Here is a 12671-nt window from a genome sequence, read left to right as displayed (position 1 = left end):
GGGCAACAGAAAACAACTCGGCACCCTCCTCTTTATGACAGCTCTTCAAGTACTTGAAGAAGGTTATCCTATCCCCTCTCAGTCTTCTCCTCTCCAGGTAAACACACCCAGCTCCTTCAACCTTTCCTCATAGGACTTGGTCCCCAGACCCCTCACCACATTTGATTATTCTAGAATTTCTTTCTGTACTGTATTCTACAACTCTTTAATTCTGGTTTAATTAGAAGATTTTCTACAATTATTGGATTATGCAGAGTTTACTGCAGAAGTCAGTTTGTTTTGTATCTTACCAAAGAACATTTGAGATAAAGCAATACAAAACCTTCCTGGGATTGTGTTTGGAGCCAATACTGTGTGTGTGTGCGGTGTGCGCTGTCAAGTCACAGCTGACTCAGGACGATGCCATAGAGTTTTCAAGGCAAGAGACATTCAAGAGGTGGTTTGCCATTGCCTGCCTCCACGTGGGCTGAGAGAGTTCAGAGAGAACTGTGACTGGTCCAAGGTAACCCAGTAGGCTTCATGGGGAAAAGTGGGGAATCAAACCTGGTTCTCCAGATTGGAGTCAGTCGCTCTTAACATTACATCATGCTGGCTCTCATATATATATATATATATATATATATATATATATATATATATATATATATATATATATATATATATATATATATATATATATATATATATATAATCATATCAGGATCTCTTTTGTTTCATTATATAGATACACTCCAAAACATTTGATAAAACACTGCACAAAAAGAAAGCATTTGATAAAACACCGCACAAAAAGAACCTGGTACAATCGATTTACTGTACACCAAGTTTGCTTTTTTACAGTGTTTTACCCACTTATTTTTTTTTTAAATGGAGGCTTCACCTTTTCCATTTCTTCACAATGACGCACAAAAAACCTGTTCAGCATAAATATGTACCAAGTTTGCTTTTTTACAGTGTTTTGCCCACTTATTTGTTTTTTTAAAAAATGGAGGCTTCACCTTTTCCATTTCTTCACAAAAAACCTGTTCAGCTTAAATATGTACCAACGCCTTAAAAACAATATAAAATATTTTAGGTTAAAAGGAGAGATTAACTAATGTCACAGCCAAAAATAACTTGCAATTGTCCAACAGAGACCATAATCACGCAGATGCCATATGAATATTACTCTGGGAAAGCTACCTGGAAAAGACTGCTCTGTGCAGTTTGCAGACACAGTGGCAACGCAAAATATTTTGCCCACTGATGCTGCAGCAATAGCCTACCCCAACCCCCCACCAGAACCTCACTCCTTCTGCTCATGCCCACACTAGGAGGCCAGAGGATAAAAGCATCCTCACCTCCACATTGCCCCCAGCTCTTTTTAAAAATAGCCCAACAAGCCCTGCTAGCCTACAGACCTTCCTGAACGCTTGCACAATTACTTCCTCTGAGGAGAGTCTGGCCATCATTTCGGTTGACCTGGTAACATTATGATCAGAAATGGCGGCTGAACTCTCACAAGAAGGAAACTTGTGAGAATTTGGGAAGTGGCGCATACAGCTTGCCACATTACCAAAAAGGCCTGTGGGAACATGGAAGTGAGGAGGATTATCTCTCTCCCCCCCAATTCCTGAATGAGGGCAGCAGTCGGGCAAGCATCAAGTTGGGCAAGCTTGGTAGGGTTGCCAGGTCCCTCTTCAGCACTGGCGGGAAAGTTTTGGGGTGGAGCCAGAGGAGGGTGGGGTTTGGGGAGGGGAGGGACTTCAATGCCATAGAGTCCAACTGCCAAAGCAACCATTTTTTCCAGGTGAACTGATCTCGATCGGCTGGAGGTCAGTTGTAATAGCAGGAGCTCTCCAGCTAGTACCTGGAGGCTGGCAACCCTAGTGCTCGAAAGGCTGGATAGGAGATTGTTGCCTTTGAATGGAGCATGGGAACAAATCGATGATCAGCCCAGAGGTCTTAAGTCTGGCATCTTGTGAGGGGGACATGATTGCTCTCTTTAAGTATTTGAAGGACTGTCACTTAGAGGAGGGCAGGGAGCTGTTCCTGTTGGCAGCAGAGGATAGGAATCGCAATAATGGGTTTAAATTGCAGGCACAGAGGTACCGGCTGGATATTAGGAAAACGTTTTTTACACTAAGAGTTGTTCAGCAGTGGAATCAGCTACCCAGGGAGGCGGTGAGCTCCCCCTCACTGGCAGTCTTTAAACAGAGGCCGGACAAGCACTTGTCAGGGATGCTCTAGGCCAGTGGTTCCCAAACTTTCCAGGCCACTGCCCCCTTGGTTCTACAAACCCAACCCCAGCGCCTCCTACCCTACCCTATAAAAAGCCTTATTCAAAATAGGGGTTTGCATGATGCAGTAAAGAATATAAGAACAATACAATTTCAAAACAGTAACAATTAATTGCACATCTATTCAAAATCAAATTAAAACTTTTTAGTTGAAATTTATCCAACAAAACTGATGAACTTGATCCAGTGGTACCGCCTTTTCAAAATCTGGGGGGAAATTTTGATCGTTTCTACCCAATTTGCCAGCACTGTGCCATAGCTTCATCTATTGTAAATTAGTGAACAACACAGTTGAATGGGGCCCACCTCTACCACCCCCTGCTGCCCCCATTCCTTTTAGTGCCCCCCCAGGTAATCCCACTGCCCCCCAGGGGGTGGTACTGCCCACTTTGGGAACCACTGCTCTAGGCTGACCCTGCATGGAGCAGAGAGTTGGACTAGATGGCCTGTGTAGCCCCTCCCAACTCGATGATTCTATGATTCTATAACCACCACATCTCGTGCCTGTCACAAACTGAAGTTTCCATGTACCCTTCAATGACAGCCCCACATAAAGCATGTCAAAACACTCCAACGTACATGTGCGCACATCAGAAATACGGAAGAGAGAAAAAAGAGCTGCATTTGGTCTAAAAGCCATTACTTACTACCCGGGCATAGCAAGCTCTGCAATGTTTGGAAGCAAGAACAACCTAAAAACCTAACGATGCATTAGTTCGGCTTTGAAAATAGTGAGACAGAGCAATTCAGAACTCCAAAACCTCTGGAGAAATTCTCATCGATTTGGATACATTCCTATTAGAAAATATGTCCACTTGAGCTCTGTGGTTGTTGCTCCTGAGTAAACATGCTTAAGTTTGCACAACACAGGACATGAGGATCCAGATCGCACCTTGAGGATGATATGGGCATTTTGGTATAACCATTAATTAGCATTTAATCATATCCCATTTTTTATTAATTAGTTTGCTAAAGAGATTTCTGTTGTGAAAGGATAAAATAAGCTCACAGAATAACGCCAGCTCAGCTGTGGGATGGAACAATGAAATCCTAAAGTTACAGCTAGGGTTGCCAGGTCCCTCTTTACCAATGGCAGGAGGTTTTGGGGGTGGAGCCTGAGGAGGGTGAAGTTTGGGGAGGGGAGGGACTTAAATGCTATAGAGTCCAATTGTCCAAGCGGCCATTTTCTCCAGGTGAACTGATCTCTATTGGCTGGAGAAATAGCAGGTGATAGCAGGAGATCTCCAGCTAGTACCTGGAGGTTGACAACCCCTAGTTACAGCCCAGAAAGGAGAATAATCTATGGTGATCTACTGAGTTAAGCAATAGGAAAGTGCTTCCCAGCTTCAATTTGGCCAAGCAGTCAAGCGCAGGGATGGATTCTTTCTAATTCCCTTCCATGGGGTCTTAACCGCCATTATCCAGGCTTGGTCAACCTTGGAGGGAAATGTTGAGCCTGCAACCTTAATTTCTGATTGGGTTAGTGAGGAAATGCCCAGGATTCAGGAAAAGTCAATATAACAGCCCGGACTGATGTTCCCTGTCAAGATGCTGATATGGAAGGCTGGCCCTTACAGGCTGTGCCAGGATGACAAGACAGAAGTCCAGAGGAACCTTGAAGACTAACAACATTTATTCCACTATGATCTTTTGTGATAGGGTTGCCAAGCTACAGGTACTAGCTGGAGATCTCCTGCTATTACAACTGACCTCCAGCCAATAGAGACCAATTCACCTGGAGAAAATGGCAGCTTTGGCAATTGGACTCCATGCATTGAAGTCCCTCCCCTCCCCAAACCCCACCCTCCTCAGGCTTTGCCCCCAAAACCTCTCGCCAGTGGTGAAGAGGGACCTGGCAACCGTATTTTGTGACACAGAGTTCGTATCTTCACAGTCACAGAAGCGAGCTCCGTCTCACGGAAGCTCTTATTGGAATAAGCGTTGTTAGTCTTTAAGATGCTACAATCTGTTTTGATTTGTGACAATAAACTAATGCGGCTACCCCACCGGAATTATCATGTGCAAGGATGCTCCATGTCAAACCATGCCAGTCCTTTTTTGTAAGTATAGCATTAGCTAGCAAGATACTATTTTTCTTGCTTTCCTTCCAGTATTCTGCCTGACTTGTTTGTCTACCGATTGTTCCCAATTATCTGTGCTTTCTAGGATTTAGCTTTCATTATTAGAGTTTCTTATACTCGTGATTTTTTGAGTGCGAAACGTCTGCTGAAAGAAATCCCACGTCTGTTATACCAAGCTGCTCTGTTACACAGAGCTTATAGTTCTGCCTGAGAGACCCAGGAAAAGAGGAGGGGAGGGGGGATAGAAACCCATGAGCTCTGACTCACCTACACAATTGTGCACACATACATATACTCCCCTAAACTTGTGGTGCGCAACAGAGCCAGGATAAAAACATAAAAGGGGGAAATTCTCTTGATGGTGCCAGCTTATTTACCGGAGTAACAGCCCTGAAAAAAAAAACATTTTTTAAACAGCCAGGCCCTTTGGTTCTTGGAAAAGCTTGGTATAAGGTAAAAAGAAGAAGAAGAGTTGGTTTTTATATGCCAACTTTCTCTACTACTTAAGTAAGAATCAAACCAGCTTACAATCACCTTCCCTTCCCCTCCCCGCAACAGACACCCTGTGATTAGGGTTGCCAACCTCCAGGTAGTAGCTGGAGATCTCCCGCTATTACAACTGATCTCTATCGGCTGGAGATCAGTTGTAATAGCGGGGGATCTCCAGCTACTACCTGGAGGTTGGTAACACCTGGAGAAAATGGCTGCTTTGGCAATTGGTCTCTATGGCACTGAAGACCCTCCCCAAACCCTGCCCTCTTCAGGCTCCACCCAAAAAACTCCAGGTATTTCCAAATCCAGAGCTGGCAACCCTACCTGTGAGGCTGAGAGAGCTCTAAGAGAGCTGTGACTAGCCCAAGGTCACCTGGCTGGCTTCATGTCTAGGAGTGGGGAAACCAACCTGGTTCTCCGGAGTAGTGTCCGCTGCTCATGTGGAGGAGCGGGGAATCAAACCTGGTTCTCCAGATTAGAGTCCACTGCTCTCAATTTTAGTATATGTCCACTAATCTCAACCACTACACCATGCTGGCCCTCCTCTAATGGAGAGGAGTAAACATTTATAACCCATTGGGGCTAAGCAGATCTTGTTGGTGGTTTTCCTGACTCCTGAGAGGGAGGAAAGAGGTACAGTCTCCCTATCACCCTTGGATCACTGGCCGAAGTGTCCTTCCCCTGGCTTCTGCAGTTGATGTGAAACTGGCGGTTGAGCAGAGTTCTTTCAGCCATGCTCCCTTGGCTGAAGGCTGGGGGACCGGCGTAACCTTGGGGGTTTATAGACCGTGGTTCTCAGCCATACCCACCTGCAGCCCTCTCCAAAGTCAAGTAAGGGCAGACGTTTCATATGATCATATGAAGCTGCCTTATACTGAATCAGACCCTTGGTCCATCAAAGTCAGACTTCTCTACTCAGTCTGACAGCGGATCTCCAGGGTCTCAGGCAGGGGTCTTTCACATCAGCTGCTTGCCTAGTCCCTTTAACTGGAGATGCCAGGGATTGAACCTGGGACCTTTTGCATGCCAAGCAGATGTTCTACCTCTGAGCCACAGCCTCTCTCCAAGGTTCTCCAGGGTCTCAGGCGGAGGTCTTTCACATCACCTACTTTCCTAGTCCCTTTAACTGGAGATGACGGGGACTGAACCTGGCACTTTCTGCATGCCAAGCAGATGCTCTACCACTGAGCCACGGCCCGTCCTCATCTGTGAACCTGCTCCTACTAGCCAGTTCCTCCCTCATGAGTCTGCCTCTGCCCTGTCCTCAAAGGCAGCAGTGAAAGCCTCAGCTGGACAGAGATGTCAGGAGCTTTTAGAAATATGAGTTCTCCAAGAACGTAGGAAGTGAAAGAATCAATCACCGGGAACAATAGTTTCAGGTGCTGAGGCAGAGCAGAGAGAGACAGGGAGCTAGCTAGCCCAGGAAATCTCTTATGAGAGCGCTTTCCCCCCTGAATATAAAAGGAAGAAAGAGGTACCTCCACTGCATCTACTTGCAAAGAAATCTAAATTGCCCAACCGGGAATGTTCAAATTATGGCCTTTGGAATAAATTATGCAAATGGTACAACCTGAATCACATGCGCACTGGAATTTTTTAAAAGCAACTAGCGATTTTCACCCTGGTCCAGCAGTTTCTGATGAAAGCCAGGTAGGGGGAAGGGCTGGTTCAAAGACGGAACGAGGCTTTGCACGCAGAAGGTCTCCAGTTCAATCCCTAACATTGCCAGTTAACACAATAATGGGTTTTGTGGAACTTTAAAAGCACCTCCTTGAAACAATCCAGCTGTTTCTCTTTTCAGAGGCTGCCGGACTCTTTGACTGCGATGCACTAATAAGGCCACCCTGCTGGATTTTGTGTCCATTTCGGGAATCAAAGTAGAAAGTGCTGGGGGGAAAAAATCCAAAAAAATTTCTCTGCTGAAGATTTTGGAGAGACTCTGCAAGCCAGAATAGACAGTGGTAAACTAGAAAGATGCACCAGTGGGTTGACTCAGTACAAAGGAGGTTTTAACATTGTCATCGAAGGCTTGTGGCTTGGGGAAGGGGGAGAGCACATGTTTGTATGCTGTGCACACAAGGCTGAGAGGATCTCAGGTCGCAGGTGTTGTGCCTGAGATGCTGGAAACCCAACGCCAGCCAGAACTGTTGGCCTAGCAACCAGCAGGAGAGCTGGTAGTGGGGTAGGGTTGCCAGGTCCCTCTTTGCCACCAGTGGGATGTGTTTGGGGCAGAGCCTGAGGAGGGAGGGGTTTGGGGAGGGGAGGGGCTTCAATGCCATAGAGTCCAATAGCCAAAGTGGCCATTTTCTCCAGGGGAACTGATCGCTATCATCTGGAGATCAGTTGTAATAGCAGGAGATCTCCAGGTAGTACCTGGAGGTTGGCAACCCTAGAGTGGGGACATGGGGAGCATGTGACATTAGCGACAGCTCTGTCATCACTGCATCACTTCCAGGTAAAATTTTGAAGTGACAACGGGAAGTGATAGGAATTGTTGGAAACTCTATGGTAAGACCATATGGTAGAGTTTCTCTATGGTAAGACCATAGAGTTTCTGGTGATTCCTAGGGCTATCCCATGTCACTTGTGGGCTTTACTCGGAAGTGATATAGCAACATTGGTGATGTTACTGATTTTTGGCTTATTTTTCTCCTGCTGCTTCTCCCAGTGGCAGGGGGCAACACCCGGGAAGCCTAGCTGGAGTAGAAATATGGGGGCCAACTGACTCGGGCTCACCAGAAGGCAGCGCCCTAATCCAGAACTATGACATGCTATCGATGCTCCAGATCTCCATCTTCATCCCCCACCTCTTCAAATAAGGATGCTGGAAAACCTCTCTTTAATTGATACTTACTGCCAACAGTCTCGAGGCAGCTAACAACAAAAAGAAAAAGAGAGCTACTTAAACAATTGAGCTATTCAGATACAAAAGGTGAAGTCTACAACTTCCCTAAGGAACGACTCACAAAAAGAGCAGTTTTCCAAAATACAGCCACCCTGGTTGCATAGCAGTTCTAATGCTAATTCCCCTTCAATGTTCAACCAAAGGGCTTTGAAGGAGGAAAGATCTTAGGAGCCCTCCTAACAGACAACATGGACGCAGCCTCTCCTATGTCCTCAGGCTGGCTACTCCAAAGAGCAGGGGATGCTCAGGAAAAAGCCAGGCTCCACCAGGTGGGCAAAGGGTAGGGCTGGCAACCTCCAGGTACCAGCTGGAGTTCTCTTGGAATTACAACTGATCTCCAGGTGACTGGGGAAGGCACTGGCAAACCACCCGGACACATCGTCTGCCTAGTAAATGTCAGGATGTGACATCATCCCATGGGTCAGGAATGACCCGGTGCTTGCACAGGGGACTACCTTTACCTTTTACCAAGTGATAGAGATCTGTTCCCCTGGAGAAAATGGCCACTTTGGAAGGTGGATTCTGTGGCATTATACCCTGCTGAAGTCCCTCCCCTCCCCAAACCCCACCTTCCTCAGGCTCTGCCCTAAAAATCTCCAGATATTTCCCAGCTCAGAGCTGGCAACATTAGCAAAGAGTGACAAGGATTCAGCAATGAAGAACACTGGGTTTTTTCTCTTCTATGTTGTGTATTTGTGTGTGTTAAGTGCCGTCAAGTTGCTTCTGACTCATAGCAACCCTATGAATAGGGTTGTCAACCTCCAAGTGGTTGCTGGAGATCTCCTGCTATTACAACTGGTCTCCAGCCGATAGAGATCAGTTCACCTGGAGAAAATGGCCACTTTGGCCATGGGACTCAATGGCATTGAAGTCCCTCCCCTCTCTAAACCCCGTCCTCCTCAGGCTCCGCCCCCAAAACCTTCCGCCGATGGCGAAGAGGGACCTGACAACGCTACCTATGGATCAATGTTCCTCCAAAACGTCCTATATTTGGCCATAGCTTAAGGGCCACGGCTTCCTTTATTGAGTCAATCCATCTCTTGTTGGGTCTTCCTCTTTTCCTGCAGCCTTCCACTTTTCCTAGCATGATTGTCTTTCTCAGTGACTCTTGTCTTCTCATAATGTGACCAATGTACAATAGCCTCAGTTTAGTCATTTTAGCTTCAAGGGTCAGTTCAGGCTTGATTTGTTTGTTTGTTTTTTGGGTGGTCCATGGTATCCGTAACACTCTCCTCCAGCACCACATTTCAAAGGAATCTACTTTCTTCCTATCAGCTTTCTTCATTGTCCAACTTTCACACCCATACATAAAAAGGTAAAGGTCCCCTGTGCAAGCACCAGGTCATTCCTGACCCGTGGGGTGATGTCACATCCTGACTTTGTTTACGGGGTGGTTTGCCAGTGCCTTCCCCAGTCATCTTCCCTTTATCCCCAGCAAGCTGGGTACTCATTTTACCAACCTTGGAAGGATGGAAGGCTGAGTCAACCTTGAGCCGGAAACCAACTTCTGTCGAGATCGAACTCAGGTCGTGAGCAGAGCTTTTGACTGCAATACTGCAGCTTACCACTCTGCGCCACGGGGCTCCTACACCCATACATAGCAATAGGGAAAACAATGGCATGAATTAACTGGCAACCTTAGCAAAGGATTCAGCAGTGGAGAACACCAGAAAAAAACTATATTACCAGTGCACAGATGGGTGATTTTTTTTCCTTTCCTGTCAAGTCACAGCTAATGATGGGAAACCCGTAGGGTTTTCAAGGCAGGAGACCTTCGGAGGTGGTTTGCCATTGCCTGCTTCACACATGGCCCTGGTATTCCTTGGAGGTCTCCCATCCAAATACTAGCCAGGGTCAGGGCTGAGAGTGTGTGGCCCAAGATCACCCAGCAAGCTTTCCTGGGGCAAATGGGAATTTGAACCTGGGTTTCTCAGGTCCTTGTCTGACACCTTAACCACCGGCTCTCACAGGCTCTCACTGGCTCTCACTGGCTCTCACAGGCTCTCACAGATGGGTGATAACCTCTGCATGGTGTAGTGGTTAAGAGCAGTGGTTTGGAGTGGTGGACTCTGATCTGGAGAACCGCGTTTGATTCCCCTCTCCTCCACATGAGTGGCAGACGCTAATCTGGTGAACTGGATTTGTTTCCCCACTCCTCCACACAAAGGCAGATGGTAAGCTTGGGTCTGATGTCTCACTAATGTACGGGAATGCACATGTGCACATCAGTGAAACACATTCTAGGGCGCTGGTGAAACATGGAGACCAAGGCCTACGAGGAAAGGCTGAGGGACTTGGAAATGCTGTCTGGAGAAGAGGAGGTTGAGGGGGGGGACATGATTGCTCTCTTTATATATTTGAAGGGCTGTCACTTAGAGGAGGGCAGGGAGCTGTTCCTATTGGCAGCAGAGGATAAGACTCGCAATAATGGGTTTAAATTACAGGTGGAAACGTAACAGCTGGATATTGGGGGGGGGATTCACAGTAAGAGTTGTTAAACAGTGGAATCAGCTTCAAAGGTGGTGAGCTCCCCCTCACTGGCAGTCTTTAAGCACAGGGTGAACAAACACAATACATGGATGCCTTAGGCTGATCCCGCATTAAGCAGAAGGTTGGACTAGATGGCCTGTATGGCCCCTTCCAACTCTGTGATTCTATCATCAATGTAACTTTTGTATAGCATTTCACTGATGCTCACCTGCACTCCAGCACATTGGTGAAACATCACACAAAAACAATATTGATGCAATTATATGTATAATCACACAGCATAGCTTTTTTCTGTTTTGCGCTGTAGCATCCTATATGTTGGGGATACTTCAGCTTCGGCATTTCTGTACTTAGCAAGGAATTGGACTACGATCTACAAGTTCCTTTCAATTCTATGACACTGATGCATTTAAGCATAATGCAAACAGCTGAAAGCAGCATCAAACTGCACACGTACAATACTCTATACAAAATTCTGTACAAAAGACTATTCTTCGTGCATCAGTTCCCTTCTCATTCTAGGTAGTTCGGAACTCAAAAATCCAGGTAAATTTCTGAATGAAAAGAAATGTTTTAACCAAAGTTCTGTCAATCTATCACATTTTTGCTTCATCTTCCTCTAAAGAGCTCAGTTGGGCATACATAGCACCTTCCCTGAGTGATACAACAACCTTGTGAGGTAGGCTAGGCTGAAAGAGAGTGACCCAAGAGCACCCAGTGAGCTGAAGCAAAGCAGGGACTTGAAATCTCACTGGTCGAAGCACAAACCCTCTAGCTACTACCTAGCTACTACACCACACTAGCTCACATGCAAGTCTCTCAGATAAGTCCCACGTATTGCAGTGGAATATATGTTGGGGGAAAAATGGGCTTAGGATCACAGCTGCATTGCAAGATCAACAGGCAGCAGATGCGCACAACATACAGTGTGTTCCCCAAGGCACCTTTGCACAACCTGTGAGCTCTTTATTTACTGGAAGAGCCGTTCTTGTTTGCCAGATTGAACCCCAGGGATCAACACTCTAACAAGCACGTTAAAAGCTTGGCTTCTCTCCCTTCCTAACCCTACATAAACTGTAGGAGGTTCAGAAATCAGGCTACAGGGACAGACAGGGAGAGTTAGGGGAGCTGCAAAGATGTCACTAGTGCTTTTCCTTGGGCCCAACAGAAGTCTGCTACATAAATCTCAACCCTTTCCTAGTGTCTGCGCTGAACTCTGTAGTGTTCCCTTGTACCTGAAGTGGTTAAGAGCAGTGGTTTGGAGCAGTGGACTCTGATCTGGAGAACCGGGTTTGATTCCCCACTCTTCCATATGAGAGGCGGAGGCTAATCTGGTGGACTGGATTTGTTTCCCCACCCCTACACACGAAGTCATCTGGGTGACCTTGGGCTAGTCACGCTCTCTCAGCCTCACCTACCTTACAGGGTGTCTATTGTGGGGAGGGGAAGGGAAGGAGATTGTAAGCTGGTTTGATTCTCCCTTAAGTGGTAAAATATAAAAACCAACTCTTCTTCTTCTTCAGGATTAGGTACTCGCTCAGGTTCCTTCTCTCAGCTTCATACAGCAGGGATGGGTGCACTCCAAACAACACCTGTTACTTGGAAAAGTCCCTCCCCTCCCAAACCCTGCTCTCCTCAGCCTCTGCCCCAAAATCCTCCTGCCGGTAGCGAAGAGGGACATGGGAACTAGGGTTGCCAGGTCCCTCTTCACCATCGGCGGGAGGTTTTGGGGGCGGAGCCTGAGGAGGGTGGGGTCCGGGGAGGAGAGGGACTTCAATGCCATAGAGTCCAATGGCCAAAGTGGCCATTTTCTCTAGGAGAACTAATCTCTATCGGCTGGAGATCAGTTGTAATAGCAGGAGATCTCCAGCTAGTACCTGGCGGTTGGGGACCTTACTGGCAACACTACCTGGGAAACACGGAAAGGCTTCTTGATAAGAGAAAGCATTGTTCTTTCAGGTCCAAACACGGGAAGCCCTCTGACCTCTCCTGACTGGGTCAGCTCCAGGTCAGAACAGGTAGAATTGAGGGGTGTGAGCTAGAAAAATTTCAGCTCCGTACCAGGAAGTCAGGAAAAGCATGCTTATCGCTATGTTGAAATATAGGGAGTGTTGTTATCATATCAGAACAATGGTCCCAATATTTAGCAACATATATTTAATCATAATATTAAGCATGATCAATAGCAATCTCTGCAGGAAGTCAGAGTTACCCCCTATGGAGAGGCAGAATTGACTGCGTTTGTTTCTGCTAAAATATCTTTTCCACAGTTGGGAAGGGAGAAGGATGGAACAGTCCTTTGGGGAGGAATGCATCATGATTTCTATATCCCTTTCAGCACACCAAGTATGTTACGGACCTTTTTCTCATCCATCTTAATAGAGAACTGAAGTTAAGGAAGAGCTACTTTCCCCAAGGCCGCCC

At 46.6% G+C, this 12671-nt stretch overlaps 1 protein-coding gene across 1 annotated transcript in view; it reads right to left on the bottom strand.

The window, feature by feature from the left end:
- GALNT9 (polypeptide N-acetylgalactosaminyltransferase 9) overlaps positions 1 to 12671 on the bottom strand; it is a 180467-nt gene that overhangs the window by 161638 nt on the left and 6158 nt on the right. The window lies entirely within an intron of this gene.

The sequence above is a fragment of the Euleptes europaea genome, chromosome 13 (genome assembly GCF_029931775.1).
Source record: "Euleptes europaea isolate rEulEur1 chromosome 13, rEulEur1.hap1, whole genome shotgun sequence".
In the NCBI taxonomy this organism is placed as follows: domain Eukaryota; kingdom Metazoa; phylum Chordata; class Lepidosauria; order Squamata; family Sphaerodactylidae; genus Euleptes; species Euleptes europaea.
Note: the sequence above shows the minus strand (reverse complement) of the source record. Positions and strands in the feature narration are given on the sequence as shown.